At 39.6% G+C, this 20,573-nt stretch overlaps 1 protein-coding gene across 9 annotated transcripts in view; it reads left to right on the top strand.

The window, feature by feature from the left end:
• The window catches only part of LOC124140906 (beta-1,4-N-acetylgalactosaminyltransferase bre-4-like), a 46,138-nt gene that overhangs the window by 1,333 nt on the left and 24,232 nt on the right, over positions 1-20,573 (top strand). For 3 of the 9 annotated variants that reach the window (XM_046508727.2, XM_046508728.2, XM_046508735.2), the window contains exons 2-4: positions 2,576-2,642; positions 12,266-12,410; positions 13,400-13,468. The gene's annotated coding sequence lies outside the window, so the exon portion shown is untranslated. Of the gene's footprint in view, positions 1-651; positions 782-2,575; positions 2,643-12,265; positions 12,411-13,399; positions 13,469-17,290; positions 17,363-20,573 lie in introns of those variants that run through there. The other 6 variants (XM_046508729.2, XM_046508732.2, XM_046508731.2 and 3 more) reach the window with 5 other exon arrangements.

Genomic DNA, 20,573 nt, shown 5'->3' with positions numbered 1-20,573 from the left:
TCTACCGTACACAATGTGCGTCGTCATAGCCACCCTCAAGGTGAATAAGTCACTACAGTAATGCTATTACTGTTTCCATAGATGTATCTCTATCTCTCACAACTCAAGTCTCACATCTGCTCTATCTCTCTCATCCCAGTTGGTTACGTCTTTCGGTCGTCGTCACTTCCTTGTCCTGGCTCCTCTCTGGTGCCCAACACTATATAATCCAATGTATGCTGCTCAGTAAACATAGTCATTTAACTTACAATGAACATGAATACACATACTCAGAACGGGTATACTTACATGAGTTATTGAACATATAGCCAAGCAAGAGAGCACACTCAGAATAATTGTACATACACGGTTCTTCAACATACAAACGAGCATGAACATAATAAGAATAACCAATAACAATTGCGCTTACAACTTGACAAATGACACACACACACACACACACACACAACCACACACACACACACACACACACACACACACACACACGCACGCACGCACACACACACACACACACACACACACACACACACACACACACACACACACACACACACACACACACACACACACACACACACACCACCTCAAATCAATTTACACAATCTCACACATTCAGAGATTACAGCTTTTATACGGTCCAACCCAACTTTTATGTATACAGTCAAATCAAATTGAATGGTTATGCAGTGATCTTGACAAGCGGGATGGTAACGAAGATGTCACGCGCTGGGAAGGAGCTTCATGGATAATCAGACGTATTGCGGAAGTTCCAATCTACCAAGTAAACATGAGATCATAACCTTCACTCGCTAAACTATCGCGTGCCTTTGCAATGATTCACGTTCGTTCACTGTACTGTGGCTCTCACATTAAGCTCATACTCCGTGATGTAACTGAAATACTGTTGCAAACGGCGTTTGTAGCGACACCGTAATATGGTTTGTGGTCAGTATTATTTTTAATGTTTGGTAGCTCAGTTATCTTTTCCAACATATAGAGAATCTCACCGAGTGTCTTTTGATATCAAATATATCAACACGAGTTGATAAAAGTGGAAAAGTTCCGAGGCTTCGAGGAATTTTTCCACTTTTATCAACTCGTGTTGATATATTTGATATCAAAAGACACGAGGGTGAGATTTTATTTATCATCCAACATCATTCTTCCAACTTTTTCAAATTGTAGACAGCAATTAGCAGTGTCTTCAGTGTAAAAAGTACTGCTAACAGCTTCAGTAGCAGAGCCATTAGTGATGTCATTTGATTGTGATGTCATGGTAACCAGTGACGTCACAATGGTCTGCAAAGCATTGTGATGTAATTTCATTGCAGCGATATCTTCAGTGTAGATATCGCTTGATCTACTCCAAGCGATATCTCCTGTGGGAGCCAGTTTTGGATGATAAAAACAGGTGCTCAATTATTTTTTTTAAATGCACAGATGATAACGAACTGTATTCATTGGAAACACCGTTTGCAAGAAAAGGGCATATTATGATTTTACTACAGTGGGAGGCATATGTAATTTTAGGAGCTAAGTCTAACTCTCTATCACTGTTCTAATGCGATGGCTGATAACTGAATCGATGCACAATCGATGCGCCAGGCCAACGGAGTTCAAGTAAGGATCACTGGCCTGTACAACCGACAGAACATACTCGCGCTAATAGTTATGCCGTTTGCGCGCCATTTGTCATTCACGTATGTGACTGACAACCTCCAGCAGCAAAACATCACCAGAATGCAATGGCCAGCAATAAGCCCTGACCTTTCTCCCATAGGGCAGCTTGTCCTGGGCATGATCAAGGGTACGCTGACGTGAAAAACCACCAACTAGCTTTGTCGAACTGGGCCAGGCGCTGCATAATATTCTCTCAAGTAGACAATATTCTCTCAAATTGTGATTGGGAGATTTATTCGGACCATGCCACGCCGAATAAAGAAATGTTTGGCCAATCGTGGGGGCATGACCTGTTATTGATCAAGTTATCTCAAACGTTCAGTTTTTCACAACACACTCTGTCCTCTTTTTGACCGCCTCCGTGGTCTAGAGGTAGAGCGTCCGCCCGGAGAGCGGAAGGTCCGGGGTTTGATCCCCGGCCGCGTCATACTAAAAGACGTTAAAAGTTGGTACTTCAGGAGATAAAACAAGGACTGGTCGGCTCGGAGTCAGTGTACTGTGTCTGATTGGGGTATTCATGTTAAACTGCGGCATGGTATCTCAGTGAGCTAGCACTATAAATCGGCATCAGTCCGGACTAGTACAAGCAGCCACACACACACACACGTGCATGCACGTCGCTATATAAGTGCAATAATCTTGGACGCGACATTAAACCCAATTTCACCTCATCTCACCTCTCCTCTTTCTTGGTTGTTTACACCCTCACAATACATCGCCAAACATGTTCTGTTGATTGTCTTGTTACACCTCGTCCTTCCTGTTTCTGATCCATCCAATACCACCACTCGATACATCTTTGTAAATCTGTAATCGTCTGTTATTTTCGAATTGTTATTACATGTAAACAGACGTAATTTCCTCTGATGATGATGGTATGTGTGTTTCATTGCAGAAATGGGAAAAACCGAAATCTGCCCCACCTACGCAGGGAAAAGCAGCTCCGAAGCCTAAACCAAAGAGTAGGTACATGTGCACTCTTCGATAGTATTGAGTTAAACAACAATATCACACGGTAAATTAGATTCGTGAAATGTTTGATCTGATGTTTGAAGATGAACATTTTATTTAGAATTATTAATATCACATGCTGATTACTGAAAGTCACTTTAAACATCAGATGCAATTTGTCAAAATATGAAACGCCATCATTTTGCTGTACCCATTGACTGCTACATGCAGAGGTAATAGTTTCTCTGAACATTTACCAACGTGAAGTCTAATATTTTTAATCAGTACATACGATGTCTAATTGCTAGCCAATTTTTAAGCACTGTTTGTAAAACACAGAAATGGAATCACAAATGCATGATTTAATTCTATATGTCGAACAGTGTTGTTCAATGAGAGTTATTTCATTTTTGGAATGGCCTTAAAGCATTTTCGATATTGAAGAGACCCTATCACTGCAATTATAGAAGTATAGTTATGTTATTACTGTATTGTGCTAAACAGGACGTTCTATAGAGTGGTACTTATGTCAACGGCAATTACATGTTTATAGCTGTCACATTTTTCTTATTTTCCTACCCCCTAAAACCCCATTTTGTACATTAAATAAGAGTGAGTTTACAGTATTTCAGTTCCATTGTCTATCACGGTGTGTTAGGTTAATGTGTGAGAAAAGGCCGAAGTAATGCAGATCTTGGACGTTTAACTTTTGTTACATTTGCTCTATCTCTCTCATTCAAGAGCATTAATACACATACTCAGAACGGGTTTACTTACATGAGTTATTGAACATACAGCCAAGCAAGAGAGCACCCTCACCACACATAAATACACAAGATTAGATATTCAATAAAAAAGAACATAATAAGCATGACCATTTTTACATAAAAATATTACTCACGCAACGAAATTGGGAAACCTTCAAACACCCCAAACCGAATAGGTTAGATTTTTCAAATGACTGCTCTGGTAATCGGGTCGCAGTATCTTTTATACCCCACGCTATCACTCAGCACAAACAAATATAAAACGTCAATGCCAGAGAATAACCATACTCGATTGTCTACCGAAACAAATCCCATAAGGCCTAAAAGGCAAAATAGAGGTTAAAAGTATAGGAATGGATGACTGACAAATAAAGCCTTTCACTCCATCTCAAAACAATTTACACAATCTCACACATTCAGAGATTACAGCTTACATACAGCTTATATACACTTATATATACACACTTATCTCCCCTGAATCTGGCTGGCTGGCATTCGTTGGAGCAGATGAAATAATTATGAAATAACTGATCACCAAATTGTTTCCAAAATGCAAAGTTGGTACATGAAGTAGATTGGTATACCTAAAAAGATTGGAGAAGAGAAGATGATCGATCTTGCGACTTACAGAGCCAGGATCGGGCAGTTTACCCACCCTCCACGGACCCGATAGGTGAGACATATCGCAATGGACGCTGAGTACACACCTCACACGTCGTGCTCTGATACACCGCTGCGTGTATCAGTCTGCATGGTCTTGCTTACACTCCACCTCATGCTGTCGGCAATTCTGCTAGCTAACAAACAAGTTCTCTTTAACGCCGTTGAGGATCTTCATCGTTATTTACCACATGAACACGAAAGTGTATGTGACGTCACTATGTTTATCCCTGTGACAAGTCATGCATGTCGGCCATGTTTTGCGACTTCATTACTCAACTGTGACGGTCTCCGCATCGCAGGATATGTAACGAGACTCCATATACTACTCTCTGGTGATGTTGAGACCAACCCAGGGCCTGTTACTATGGAAGATTTGAACAATGTAAAGACTGAGATCAAATCAGATATCCTCGCAGAACTACGGGATTTCCGACAGTCTCTGTTTACCGAGATGAGTGTAATTAAATCACAACTAACCGACCTTAGCAGCAAGTGTTCATCACGTGAGAACTCACTTTCAGAAGTGCGCTCAGAGGTAGAAAGGGTTGGACTTGAACAGGAGACTATCTACAGTGATATAGATGCACTCTATCAGAAAGTTGAACAACTTGAAGACAAGGTATCTAGTCAAGACTCTGATATCGACAGGTTAGAGGCCTTCAGTCGTCGGGATAACGTAGTATTTTATGGCGTGCCTGAAGAAGCTGATGAGACCTTCGAAATGTGCAAGGATAAAGTTATTACTATGCTCAATGAGCATGTGAAGACAAAGGATTGGCAACGCCCAGATATTATACGGGCGCATCGGATAGGGGTCAAACAGCCGCAACCCAATAAACCCCGCCCTCTCATTGCTAAGTTTTCTCTGACGGAGGAGAAGATTATAGTACTGAAGCACAGACATACCTTGAGGAGTGTTGCTATAGGCGTTGCTAACGACCTAACCAAGCACCAGAGACAGACTCTAGCTGATCTGAGGGACAAAGGCCTAGATGCCTACTACAAAAATGGTAGACTGGTCACAAAACCTGGTACCCATGACAACACATCCAGACACGAATCGACACGGAGATATGTACATGCTAAACCAACCACTACTGTTCCTGTTTCCCGGAATGCCCAACCTCTAAGAGCTGTCCACTCCGCCCCCAACAGCAATTCCGAGCACAGTGCTACCGCGGACAGTAGCTAGGGATACGGCCCGGCCCCTACCATCACTTCTGAATTATCAGGTGCAGAACATTCCATTTCCATATCAAACCTCAAAATAGTTACATGGAATATTGAAGGTTTTCTTTCCAAAATAGACGATCTAGGCTTTTTAGATTACATAAAAGGCTTCGAAATTATATGTCTAGTTGAAACATTTATTGACTATGCATTATCCATACCTCAGCTGTCAGCTTATGACACATATATTGCAAAAGCTCATAGGCTAGCTAAGGCTGGTAGACTGTCAGGCGGTGTAACGTTGTTGGTTAAGACTCGTATAGACCTGCACTGCCAACAGATTGAATTAGATATACACAATGTCGTATGCATTAAATTTGATAATTTCTCAACTCTTGGCAAAAACCTGTTATTATTTGGAATGTATGTTCCACCCATCGGCTCAACATTCTACGTTGCAGCTGAAAAGGCAACCGCCATTGAATTGGTTGACCAGTGGTTGATTGAGCATAGTGACTTAGACTGTGAGGTCATCATCTGTGGGGACCTGAATGCCCGTCTAGGCGGGGGAAACAACCCACCTGAGACACTAACTCAGCGTGGCCTCAACAATGCAGCATTCCCCGATGAACCACCCGTTCCAGTAGAAAAGAGACAGTCATGTGATAGTTTTGTAAACGCTTTTGGTCGTAAGCTACTGGAACTGTGTTTCACTCATGATTTATATATCTTCAACGGCAGGACAACTGGAGACAAAGAGGGTAGTTTCACTTACATAGCAGATCAAGGATGTAGCGTAATCGATTATTTTATAGGTTCAGTTAATGTTCACAATTGTTGTCAATCCATGTTTGTGGATACAAGAGTTGAGTCAAAACATATGCCTGTATGTCTACATTTGGACATATTTCTCCCTAAAGCATCTACAAGTGATGATTATCTTTCCACCAAAACACACAAATATAAATGGAACCCTCGTAAGCGTGATGTGTTTATAGGAAGTATAACAAATCTATGTCCATCCTTCAATGAGCTCATCGATCTTTTAACTTTTGATTTCAATCTTGCCCTCGAAAAATTTGTTAATGTTGTTCTTTGTGCCGCTGACTGTATGAAGGTACCTTGTGTTAAAAGTTCACCCCGAAATACGGGGTTTTATAACAGTGAATGCAGACGAGCAAAACGGGAAGCGAGGCGATACATGAGGAAATTCAAAGAGAAGAAATCTAACGAAAATAAGTTAATCTTTTGTAAAATGAGAAACAAGTATAAACATGTTTGCAGAACAGCAAAATTAAACTATCAATTTATGACACGAACAAAACTAAAGCTATCTCTATCTGATTCAACCACATTTTGGAAAGAGTTACGGAGTATATCAGGTCGTAGGGAAACAAAGAATAACATAAGTAAAGAGTGCTGGTTTGTTCATTTTACAAACGTTTTTCAGTGTACAGATGTATTACATGCTGAAGTCGAATGTCAATGTGATGAAGATTTTATACTTGATGAGATTGACCAGTGTATTTTGGAGTCGCCGATTACCGACTCAGAAATCCACAAGGCTATAAATCGTTTAAAGAATGGCAAATCCCCTGGTGTTGATGACGTGGTCATTGAAATGTTAAAATGTTGTGAAAATGTAATAACTCCTTTCCTACGAAATTTGTTCAATAAGTTATTTGATTCTGGATTATTCCCTCAGAACTGGACGAAAGCTATTATCCTTCCACTACATAAGAAAGGTAACAAAAATAATCCAGATAACTTTAGAGGGATATCTCTATTGTGTACAATTAGTAAGGTTTACACAAGTGTCTTAAACTCTAGACTTACAAACTGGGCTAATATAAGAAGTAAATTACCCGAGACACAAGCAGGCTTTAGACAGGGATATTCTCCTGCTGACCACATATTCACGTTGAATGCAATTATTAACAAATGTTTATCGAAAAGAAAAGGGAAATTATACGTTGCTTTTGTGGATTTTAAAAAAGCCTTTGATTCAGTAAATCATCTTAAACTATGGGAGTGTCTGCACGATGTAGGCTTGGGTGGAAAGATGATGAGAGCACTTAAGGGAATCTATGCCTCCGTGAAAGCGTGTGTGAGATGTAATGATAACATTTATACAGAATATTTTGATTGTCCTAACGGAGTTAAACAAGGCTGTATATTAAGCCCTCTATTATTTTCCTTTTTCATCAATGAACTGTCAAATGATGTTTCATCACATGGGAAACACGGCGTACAATTATTTCCTGACTTGTTTGAAATATTATTATTATTGTTTGCCGACGATGTTATTCTTGTCTCTGACACAGTAACTGGTTTACAGAACCAACTTAATATTATTGATAACTTTGCAGATTCACATGGATTAACGGTTAATTTAGATAAAACGAGTGTTGTTGTATTTAGACGAGGAGGGCGGTTATCTGTTCATGAGAAATGGTTCTATAAAGGCAAACGTATTTCAACCGCCAACTCCTATAGATATCTTGGGTTTGTATTCTCATATACATCAAAGATGAACCAATGTGTTTCAGATCTAGCGTCAAGGGGTAAACGAGCTTTAATGGAAATATTTCGCAATCTACGGAAGATTGGTTTTGTTGACACTTCAGTTTTCTTTAAAATATTTGATACTCAGATTCAACCTATTCTTTTATATGGTGCGGAAACATGGGGTGTAGACAGATTTGAAAAAATAGAACAAGTGCATATTATGGCTTGTAAGAAGTTTCTTAACGTTGGTTTGCAAACCCCAAATGCTATTGTGTATGGGGAATGCGGTCGGTACCCACTACATGTAAATGATATGTGTCGTTCTGTAAAGTATTGGCTAAAACTGATTGAAATGGACGAAGATAGGATACCAAGAAAATCTTATAATATACTTGTATATAACGACAAGTGTGGTCGTCATAACTATGCTTCTTCTATTCGTTCCATATTATTTTCTCACGGATTCGGAGTAGTTTGGCTCAGTCAAGCTGTTGGCGACAAACCATCATTCATGAATAGTTTTAAAAACGTTTTGATAAATATGTTCTACCAATCATGGAATAGTACTATCAAGGCTAGTTCTAGGTACATTCTGTATAAAGAATTTAAAAGTCTCCTGGAACCAGAAAAATACCTTGCCATTATTACTGAAATAAAATATCGAAATGTTTTGATAAGGCTTAGAGCCGGTGTCACGAAATATATTCGCCCCCAGAATAAAATCTCCCCCCGGCGAATTTATACCGGTACAGTTCCGCCCCTCTCGAAATAAACTCTCCCCCACCCTACGAAATAAAATCTCCCCCCAGAATATTTCCTCCCCCGGTCGTTTTATAAATACTTGCCATGCAGTTGCCAATAGTTTTAATGTTAATTTGTTTATGTGTTTTTTTATTCATTTTTTTTTTTCTCCTTTATTTTTTCTGAATTATACATTTAGTTACTTGTGTGGGGTGTGGGGTGTGTGGTGGGGGGTGGGGGATGTCCCACCTTTCCTTTCGTTTTTCATAATATTATATTTTTAAGTTGTATATTACGTATGAATCCCTTCTCAGATTACTTTATCTCAGTTCTATATGACGTACTATTTTACTTTTCTGTGTCGTTCTTGTTTTCTCTTCAGTGTGAGGTTAAACTGTATCATTTTTACTATTTTGATATTTTGCAATATGTTGTGGTCATCAGTTATGCAAATCAGTTTCGGTGTGTCTTTTTAACAAGATGTTCTTCATTAATATTCACCGCCAGCCCCATTGTAACAATTACATGTACACTTTGCTTTGACGATGCCGGTTGATGTTGTTCAATACAGGTGTTTTTGAATCTATTCTACATGCTAATCATTTCGGGAAGATGATACACATTATCTATATTTTGGGTTACTTTGCTTATAAAGATTAAACATGTAAACGTACGCAGTCTTAGTAGATTTTAAAGTAGATTTAATCAATGCTGAATTAGATAGTTATGATGTTGTATGTTTAACAGGAACCTGGTTGCACCATGATATTCTAGCCCCTGGTATTACACTGATACCATTTTCAAATGGTAGCCTGTATTAAGGTATATTTTAGATCTTTAATCAGAGTATAACGGCGTGGATATGTTGACAGTTTTTACGTAGTTAGTGTTAAAACCGAATGTTTGCGAGGATTAATAAGATGTCTGAAATCAGTTACATCAGTAGTTCCGGTGTCACGAAATATATTCGCCCCCAGATCTAGAATTGCCAATGGAAATACTACACCATAAATGAACTGTTTCGATTTGCGCGGTTTCACCAACCGTTCAAGATAACTAATACTCTCTGTCAATGCGTTCAACGTGTAAATGCATTTCATACCTGATATACTGACATGGTCCCAGCTGGCAAACAAGACTTCTAAGAGCTTACTGTTTCGGCATTACTTCATCTATTCATCGGAGGCAACAGATTTTTGCAAACAATTGCGTCATCACTGATTTTCAGTGATCCATTAATATATTTGTACCGCTATTGTCAACGTTCACGCCAAAAGGAATTTTTTCGTTGGAAAATCGAACTTGGTTATTCTCTATTATTGATGTTTCACATTTCTATGGTTGTTTACGTTATGAGTATTGGTTGATAACAACATCTGGTGTCACATGACACAAAATAATATGTGTATGCCTGAAGTAGATAATGTTTTATTCAGGAAATAATAGCTAGAAATGGTTACCCGAACAGACTAAACGGTTATATTTCCCTTTAATATAACAGTGTTTCAACACACAAAAATGTTAAACAAACACACGTTTGTGTTTACCGTTATACTTGCCCATGTAGCCGTCGTATACATGTAAATATATAAATGTTGTGTACAGTCATGGGTGGAATTGAATACAATATTGAAATAAGGAACGTGTTCATGAGGCGAGACATTTCAAAACAATATACAATCTGAAGTGTTGATTATCTTCTTTGGTTGACTGCAAACTACAGTTTTTACACGTGCACATACCTTAGCAACATCATAAATAATATATATTTCATATTTTTTTGTTATCTATAAATACCCACATCTAAAATCAACCAACATCCCTGAAATACAATTTCACGTAGTTAAAATTATAAATCTACTCAATAGAATACAAATGGATCCCAGAACGATGCTTGATTTCAGGACCAGAACTTAGGCAATCTAGACTTGTCAAATCATTCTTTACTTGGAGTCCGGTCGTTTTATAAATACTTGCCATGCAGTTCAATAGTTGCCAAACACTTCTGATAGAGACGATGTTGAGAATGTGGAGTGAAAAGGGCTTCACTTTGAGCACTGTGTTTTCTTTACTACCGCAGTATGAGACAATAAAGTGGTATATAGGTGGATATAATATTAGTCGTTAGATATAAAGAATGTTTAGTAACTTAAGAAGTTCTAGGACAGTTATTAACACATGTCGTGTCAGCCCTATTACATTCGCGATTGTCCACTTCCAGAAAACATCCTGTGTTGGTTTAACATGAATTAGTAAATGTTAATTAGGGATGCCCATAACGTTAATTAATGAAAGACGAGTAGTCAAAACACTGTCATTTCCTGCCCAGGACATCACACCCCTACACGCTAAGGTCGGTGAGAAACATTCTCATAAAAAAACACACACACAGTCAAGACTGTAGATTCCCGTCGTCTAGCTACAAATCCCTGTGATGTATTAAAGGTTGAAGAATTTTGAACTGAACTGTCCGAAAGTTTATATCTAAAATGTTGGAATTGGATACAGTGATAAAGTCTTATATCAATATGTAGACTCATAAATATTGGTTTTATGTTTTAACGGAGATATGATATTTTCTTATGAAATATCGCGTATTAGAGTAATTTGCATGCTTTACCATTCATTGTACCATTCTAAACCATGTGAATGTTGTATGTCAGTCAATCGGGTGAGAAAACAGCCCAATCCTCGCTCTATAAAGGACTATGTCAATCATTTTGCAAGTTGAAATGACCCCTGATACTTTATGAATACTTTATAACAGTTTATTCATAAACTTAATGCTTCGTACTATAGGCCTGTGGCCTCTTCAGTGCTGAATAAAGATTGAAAATACATCAGTCAATCAAAGATGAAGGTAACTTTATACATCAGAGTTCTTTAGAATTAGTTCATGTTTTGTTCTTAGACTAACATTTCAACCATCGATTGTGTTCACATGTAGACTCAAACTGGTATATTAAAAAAATGTATACAGACAACAACAACTGTATTAGAAACAACAAGTTCTGTAGAGACTCATGTCTCCCATCCTTTGTTTGGTATGATTATGTCTTATAATTATTTTAGGATGGAAGGTACAGTTACCAAATAAAATATTCTGAAATATCAATTCATTATGACCATATTTCATAATCTATTTTTTAAAGTAACCCTCCTTACATTAAAGATAACTATTTAAAGAATATAGTACTTAAAGACATTGCAACAAACCGAATAATCAGGGGGGAGACTTTATACTGAGGGGGGCGCGAAATATATCCGCCCGGGGGAGATTTTATTTCAGAACAGATTCGCCGGGGGAGAATCTGTACCGGTATAAAATCTCCGGGGGGAGAATTTGTACGGGGGAGAGTTTATACCGGGACACCGGGCTACTAAGACTTAAGGTAAACGAAGGTAGATGGGCTGATATTGACTTACGTTTACGACTCTGCCCCATATGTGAAACAAGTATAGAGAATGAATATCATTTTACTTTAGAATGTGAATATTACAACGATATTAGACATCTGTATTTACCAACAACATTTTGCAATAATCCAAATATGCATAAATTTAAAACGCTACTGTCATCTTCGTGTAAGCAATTACTTGGAAAACTATGTAAATACCTGTATTACAGCTATGAAAGAAGACGTAATTATGAAAAGCCTGTAAACCTGTAAATTTGTACCTGACATTACCTTTTTTCATGTACCACACTATTTCAAATGTATGTATTGTATATGGGCCAGTGGCCTTGGTACAAATAAAGACTTCTTCTTCTTCTTCTTCTTCAGTCCAACCCAACTTTAATGTATACAGTCAAATCAAATTAAATGGTTATGCAGTGATCTTGACAAGCGGGATGGTAACGAAGATGTCACGCGCTGGGAAGGAGCTTCATGGATAATCAGATGTATTGCGGAAGTTCCAATCTACCAAGTAAACATGAAATCATAACCTTCACTCGCTAAACTATAGCGTGCCTTTGTAATGATTCACGTTCGTTCGCTGTACTGTCGCTCTCACATTAAGCTGATACTCCGTGATGTAACTGAAATACTGTTGCAAACGGCGTTTGTAGCGACACCGTAATATGGTTTGTGATCACTATTATTTTTAATGTTTGGTAGCTCAGTTATCTTTTCCAACATAAACAGGTGCTCAATTATTTTTTTTAAATGCACAGATGATAACGAACTGTATTCATTGGAAACACCATTTGCAAGAAAAGGGCACATTATGATTTTACTACAGGGGGAGGCATATGTAATTTTAGGAGTTAAGTCTAACTCTCTATCACTGTTCTCATGCGTTGGCTGATAACTGAATCGATGCACAATCGATGCGCCAGGCCAACGGAGTTCAAGTAAGGATCACTGGCCAGTAAAACCAACAGAACATACTCGCGCTAATTGTTGGCTCGTTTGCGGGCCAATTGTCATTCACGTACGTAACTGACAACCTCCAGCAGCAAAACATCACCAGAATGCAATGGCCAGCAATAAACCCTGACCTTTCTCCCATACGTCAGCTTGTCCTGGACATGAGCCAGTGTACGCCGGCGTGAAAAGCCACCGCTAGCTTTGTCGAACTGGACCAGGCGTTGCACAATGTTCTCTCAAGTGGACAATATTCTCTCAAATTGTCATTGGGAGAGTTATTCGGACCATGCCACGCCGAATAACGAAATGTTTGGCCAATTGTGGGGGCATGACCTGTTTTTGATCAAGTTATCTCAAACGTTCAGTTTTTCACTACACAGTCTCTCCTCCTTCTTGGTTGTTTAGTCCTTCCTGTTTCTGATCCGTCCAATACCACCACTCGATACATCTTTGTAAATCTGTGATCGTCTGTTATTTTCGAATTATTATTACAAGTAAACAGACGTAATTTCCTCTGATGATGATGGTATGTGTGTTTCATTGCAGAAATTGGAAAACCGAAATCTGCCCCACCTACGCAGGGAAAAGCAGCTCCGAAGCCTAAATCCAAAATAGGTACATATGCACTCTTCGATAGTATTGAGTTAAACAACAATATCACACGGTAAATTAGATTCGTGAAATGTTTGATCTGATGTTTGAAGATGAACATTTTATTTAGAATTATTAATATCACATGCTGATTACTGAAAGTCACTTTAAACATCAGCGCTGATGAGCAAAATAATATTAATGATTATCAGTATGTCGGAAATGTTGAAGACTTGTCGGGATACTTAATAACACTCTCGCTGAGATCGCACATGCTTAGTAAGACTTTCAGCGACTATTTAACAGGTACATTCACTCATTGTTTATTGGATTTTGTGTGTTTGTTTACCTTGTTATGCTGGAGAAGAGTGATCACCAATAACAATTGCGCTTACAACTTGTAACTCACACTAGTCAGAATACTAGTATCTAACTAAGAAGTACACAGAGATAGAATTTTGTTTGTTTGGGTATGATGTACAGTTATAATGTAATTGCAACCACAACAACATTAGAAATGTTAAAATGACACACACATACACACACAATCTCTCTCTACATACACACTATTTCCCTCTCTCTCTCAACAAACACACATACTATCTCTCCCTACATACACACATACGAACACACTCTCTCATTACATACACACAGAGCACACATGCACACACGCTCACATTGCACACATGCTTATATAAACTTATATATGTATACATGTTCCTACACCCGTACATACATATATATGTTACAGGAATTATTTATAATCAAGGAATATGTGTATTCCCTGAAATGTTCAGGGAATTTAATGTCTGATTCACTCAGGGAATACACATAATCCTTAATTTTTTTAGATATTGTACATATTCCCTGATTTAACATCAAGTGTGTTTGACATATTCCCTGAAATTACTTTTGAGGCTCTCATATAGTCAAACTTGATAAAAAAAATCGAGAAGACAAATATATTTGACATGATAACAAATACCTTTCACATAACTTAACAATTAGTTTTAACTGTAATCAAAACATAGGATAGAAATGAGATTAAAAAACTGTAAATCGTGAAATTAATGCGCCTCCAAAAGAATGCGACCACTGGCCCCTAGCCAAAAATGCGACTCAATATGAATGCGACACCCCGCTCCTCTAACTAACTATATTGGAGATTTAACGTGCGCTAGTAGTTGGTGGCATCACTCTGGGACCGCTCCTGGCTTCGGATTGGTCGGTTTGGTCACGTGACCTCTGATGACGTCATCAGAGGTCACGTGAACTGTGCAGGGCATTGTGGGTCATGGGGTGGCGTGTGGGACAGACACCAACCAATGAGAAGGTTGCGTTCTTCATCAATGAGAAGGTCGGACTTTCCACCAGTCAGGAAGCAGGGTGTCAGTTCCTTTAAATACGACCAACGTTCTCTGGCCATCACTTTTCACAGAACAGTCCAAGCAACAACACCATCATGTTCCGGCTACTACCACCGCATGAAGACAACGGCTACTACCGTATCACCGTCAAACAGAAGAAGAAGAAGGTGGACAAGTACGAGGACGTTCTCAATGGCGAGCATTTCCGTCGTGCAATGGCGGGCATCCTGAAGGAACGGTTAGTTCTACATTGGGAGCTGATGAGAGCGAGTACCTTGTAAAAGCTTCCCATGACTGCATACATGAGAAGTTAAAGAGCGTCGTGGACACATTTCTGCCTCCGGGGTATGGCATCTGCATCCCCAGAATGGACCTATACGTGGAAAAGTCAACCCCAATACCTGAAGCAGCAGCACTCACAGCATCAATACTCAAAGGAGCAAAAAAAAATTGCTGCAGCAATACTCGTCGCAGACAACACCAACAACAACGCCCGTAGCAGCAGCAGAAGCAGCCACCACACAGGCAGAAGAAGATGCAGCTGCAAACACAGCAACAACACCCTCACTAAAAGTATTCATCTATGCACTACAGATGACGCAATGTGCGGCAGCTGTGAGGGCATCGAAGAGGACACCCCGAGAAGCAGCAGCAACAGAAAAATTCGCCTCAGCACTATCCTGGGCGCAGCAACAGCCACAGCCGACACACCCGCAGCAGTAGAAGCAGCAACAGCAGCACTCGTCGCCGTAGTAACAGGAGTAACCTCAGCACAGTCACCACCACCGTCACCACCATCACCACCGTCACCATCACCGATGGACACCTCAGATGCAGCAGCACCCACACCAAAACCAGTGGCAGCCACCACAGCACCCCCATCGACAGCACCCACACCAAAACCAGTGGCACCAGCACCCACCACCCCCACAGCAACAGAAGCACCAGTAGCAACACCCTCACTAACAGAACTCTTCGACGCACTCCACGCAGCAGCAGAAGCAGCCGCAGCAGCGACAACACCCTCACCAGCAGCAGCAGCACCAGCACCAGAACTCATCTTAGCACTATACAGAGCGACAGTAGTAGCCGCAGTAGCAACACCCTACCAATAGAAGCAGCAGCAACAGCAGCACTCGTTGCAACATTGAGCAGGCTACCTGTGTGATGACGATGACGAAGGTTGTCATCCACTTTTTCGCATTGTTCGCAAATTTTCGTATTGTTTTGCATTGTTTGCCCTGTATCTAAGTTGAAGTGTGTTAGGTGTCATCATTAAACAGGGATAAACTGAACTGACTCTTTGTTTCTTGATTGATCTCAACTCCAATAGGATGTCGAACCAAGGGTAGAAGCTGAGTTGAGATGTCGTCTACGATGTCTGTCTGTGCGTCTGTCATGTCTGTGCACATGTTCGTTGTAAAAGTTAAGAAACAAGTAAAGAATAAATAGATAAAAGAGGAAGGCCATGCTTTAAAGATGAGTTGCCTTGTAAGACGTCATGGAGTCCACATCGTGTTCAGACTGTGGTAAGACAATTTCTAGAAGTGATGTCTTACTTCATCATAAAAAACACCTCCATGGCTTATCACCAACACCATCACCTATGAGACCAGTGACATCACCGTGCCGCCCTCTTGGATGGGGAGATGGCCCCTCGGAAACGGACGTGCCGCCATTTTGGATGCGCACGCGCCACCGGAACGTCATCGTGACGTCACCCATGACCCGCAATGCCCTGCGCAGGTCACGTGACCTCTGATAACGTCAGAAAAAACCCGACCAATCAGAAGCCAGGAGCGGCCCCAGAGTGGTGATAAAGAAACCAAAAAGGTTTCAGTGAACTGTGTGAATGTACATACGTTTCTCTATCTCTTTCCTTTCCTTTCTGTCATTTGATTTATTAACCGTAAATAAGCATACATGTAAATCTATGAGAGAGGGCGTTCTAAGTTGTGATAACTTGTGCCCAGTCCTTTTCATGAGAATAAAATATGTTTAAACTAAAACTCATTACCAAACACATAGAACAACTCTAGAGACACTCCTAAGCCCATTAAATAACTCACTAAACTTCAGAGCCCTGGGCGTATACCTAATTAAAACAGGTCTAATAAACCGTATCTAAAACCATCGAACACACCAATAAACCACCAACTACTCGACTGAGAGCGTATTTCGCACATGGCCCGCCAGGCCATTTAGTGAAGTTTCGAAAAGGGGAGCAAAAGGGTGTGCGCAATCCAGGATGGGGCTTTTAGGGGTTGCTTATATTGTAATTTGGAGATTTGGAGATTTGGAATAGGTGCCAAGGTGGGGAGGGACTTAGGGAACCGTGTGTGGTGTATGGTTGTTTGTTTATGTAGATTTGGGACATTTGCTTTCATTTTTGACAAGTTGACCTGAACTTCAGAAGATAGATATGTTACTATATCTATGGTCACCACGTTTTGTAAATTGATCAAGGAATTTTCTTAAGGTTGTGTCAGCAACGCAGCATGTTGCGAGGGGTGTCGTAAAGATTCTGGGCAAAGCTATGATGTGACATGATGTGAGTACATCCTTCACAGTTTTCATGTCTTAAGTGCACTGTATCCATGCTTACATGTTATATTTGAACCAAAAGACAACCAGGCAGCATATTTCTGCTGGCATCAACGTGACTAGGTATTATTGGCTACCACGTGGTCATCAAATATCTCCCAACTTTAAAGTTGATTTAGGCATGGTATCAACTTTTGGCAGAAGTATGTGGACCTTGGAAGGCATTATGTTGAAAAAAAATGAGCAACCAACTCCATCAACGCACATATAGGCTTCAAACATTTCTGCAACCCTTCGTATGATGGAGGGGGCACGGGTGCCCCCGTCGTCTAATGCGCCGCAATTCGCTGTGCAGAGTTGCGTCCCTTAGGCACGCCAGAATCCTATAAATGTGGGGTCGAAGACTATGCTTGTCGTAAAAGACGACTAACGGGATCGGGTGGTCAGGCTGGCTGACTTGGTTGATGCATGTCATCGATCCCAATTGCGTGGATATGCTGATGATATCAATCATTGGATTGTCTGGTCCAGACTCGATTATTTACAGACCGCCGTCAGATAGGTGGAATATTGCTGAGTGCGGCGTTAAACAACAAACAAACAACAAACTATATCCCCGGCCACCGAGCATTCAAACATGTAGCCACCACTCTGTTCCGCTTGAACTTATACCTCAAAGGCCTCAGAAGCGAATAGGCATCTTGGGAAGCAAGCCACCTCTAAATGCGATGTAATCCGATATCAAATGTTCCCTCCTTATTCACAGTATGATAGAGTTCAGTGGGTCCAGAAAAGGAGACTGGGTGTTATGGATTAAAATCATCTAAAACCTCACAGGTGTATCATCAAATGTGTTTACATCTATAGACTAGTATTATATCTACCTAAACACCACTTTATAGTGTCACAGATCGTGCTATTTAAAGCAAGCACGTTGCTCAAAGTGAAGCCCTTTCCCCTCTTCATTCTCAACATAGTCTCTATCAAAATTGTTTTGCTTGTGTTTGGTCCGACTTGGCCCGGGCTGTCAAAATCAACTTTAAATTCACAGATGTATCATCAAATGTGTTTACATCTATATGATGGTATTATATATACCTAAATACCACATTATAATATCACAGTACATCGTAGTGAAGAAAATTGGTCCGTTAAAGTAAAGCACTTTTACTGCATTTTCTCAAGAAAATCTGTCACATGTGTTTACTTGGCCCGGGCTCTCAAAATCATCTAAAACCTCAAACATGCATAATTAAATGTGTTTGCGTCTATAGGATGGTATCATATCGACCTAAATACCACTTTATAGTGTCACAGTACATCGCTGGTCCGTTAAAGTGAAGCCGTTTTTTCCTCTCCACACTCTACAGAAGTGTTTGGTCTGACTTGGCCCGTAGATACTTTATGCAATTTCACCAGAAGACTTTTAATAGGTCACAATGTTGTAAGATACGTGTTTATTCCTTATCCGATAAATAAAGCGTGTTCTGATCACTACATATGTCTATATCCTAAACATGTTTGGAATTGTTTAAAACCCAAACATGTTCATAATCTAAACGTGTTTACAACTAAATTGTGTTACGGATATTAATATTCCTGATTTAAATGTTTGTCAGTTTTGCTGAGACATTTGCCTTAAATATTTTCTTTGCGATGGTTACATAAACGGCATCAATACCAAGGGCTCCCAAGTTAAAACATGTCAGATCAAATAAGCACCTCTCTATAATCCTCGACTCTTGCAGGCTGATGTATTTATCAAAACAAAATGAAAACCAACACTTTTCAGAGAATCCAGTATTTAAAATATTAATATGTTTAGATTTGAAGATATTATCAAATAGATTATGTGACGGATCATTTCAGACTAATCATTGATTTCATTTCCCTGAGAAATATCCCCCCGAAAACTTTGTAAATTTGATATATAGCAATTGTTACGACAGTTGACTGTTGCTGTGGACTCGCGAAAGGGTTTGGTATGGAATGCCATTCAGTACATTACAAATCTCATCACAAGCAGATCTCACTCGCTGCCGCTACACAAAGATCTGAGGTCATCTCAATACAGGTCACGCCATTTTATAAATGTAATAACCTTAAGAAGATCCAATTTTGTTAGTGGCATCACTATTTGCAACATCGTTGTCCTAAACGCTCGTGCAAAACTGCTCTTCTTTATTTTATACATAATCATTTGCACCATTTTTTCCTTAACTCACTAGTACAATGGTCACGCTATTTTTCAGAGCATTATCATTTGCAGAAGCCCGAGGTTTTCCATTAATAAGCTGAAAAGACCGAGTGCGTCTGCAAATGATACTAGTAATGCCCTGAAAAAATAACGTTACCGTTATTATTGCGAGTGTGTGAGTTTGGTTTTACGCCGCTTTTAGCAATATTCCAAAAATATCACGGCGGGTGACACCGGAAATGGGCTTCACACAGTGTACCCATTTCGGGAATCAAACCCGGGTCTTCAGCGTGACGAGCGAACGCTTTAACCACTAGACTACCCGACCGCCCCTTACAGTTATTATAGCTAAAATGGATAGAATTTGTTATCAAATAAATATAAACAACAATATCGTTTTTTAAACATTTATTTAATAAACACACAACGAATGTCACTTACCCACTTTTACAAATATGAAAACCAGATGACGTCACTATTGAACATCAATATGACGTCACCTAACAACGGGCATGATAATGGCCTCTAGTCAAGCAATATGATTCATTATTATGCCTCAAAGTGAGATTGACCAGAATTGAATAGAATTACTAACCCCTGGTACTGGTTGTCACTGACCTAATATTTTAACAGCCTAACAGCTATTTTGGATTTTTCAACACCCACCTCACATATTTCACATGACAATTCTGGTACAGAAATTCGTCATTCGACACTGTTTTGTCTTTTTATATAATTAATTGTGATGTACTAAGACATTAACTTTTAAAAAAAAACACGTTCATGACTTTAACGTGACTTTATTAATAAAAATTATAGAGCAAAATAGCTTACAACGGAGGTAACCGATTTACAAATAGCAACATCATAGAACATAATAAATGATGACGTCACAAACAAAAAACGTGACATCAATGACGTCACATAGCAATAGAATAGGCAGCAGCCCGTCGTAAGGGGAAAGCGGACTGTTATCAAGTTACATTGGCCCGCAGATTTTGAACATGCGGGCATTTTTATG

Source organism: Haliotis rufescens, unplaced genomic scaffold (assembly GCF_023055435.1).
Source record: "Haliotis rufescens isolate VD_foot unplaced genomic scaffold, xgHalRufe1.0.p SCAF_3, whole genome shotgun sequence".
NCBI classification, from domain to species: Eukaryota; Metazoa; Mollusca; class Gastropoda; order Lepetellida; family Haliotidae; genus Haliotis; species Haliotis rufescens.
Note: the sequence above shows the minus strand (reverse complement) of the source record. Positions and strands in the feature narration are given on the sequence as shown.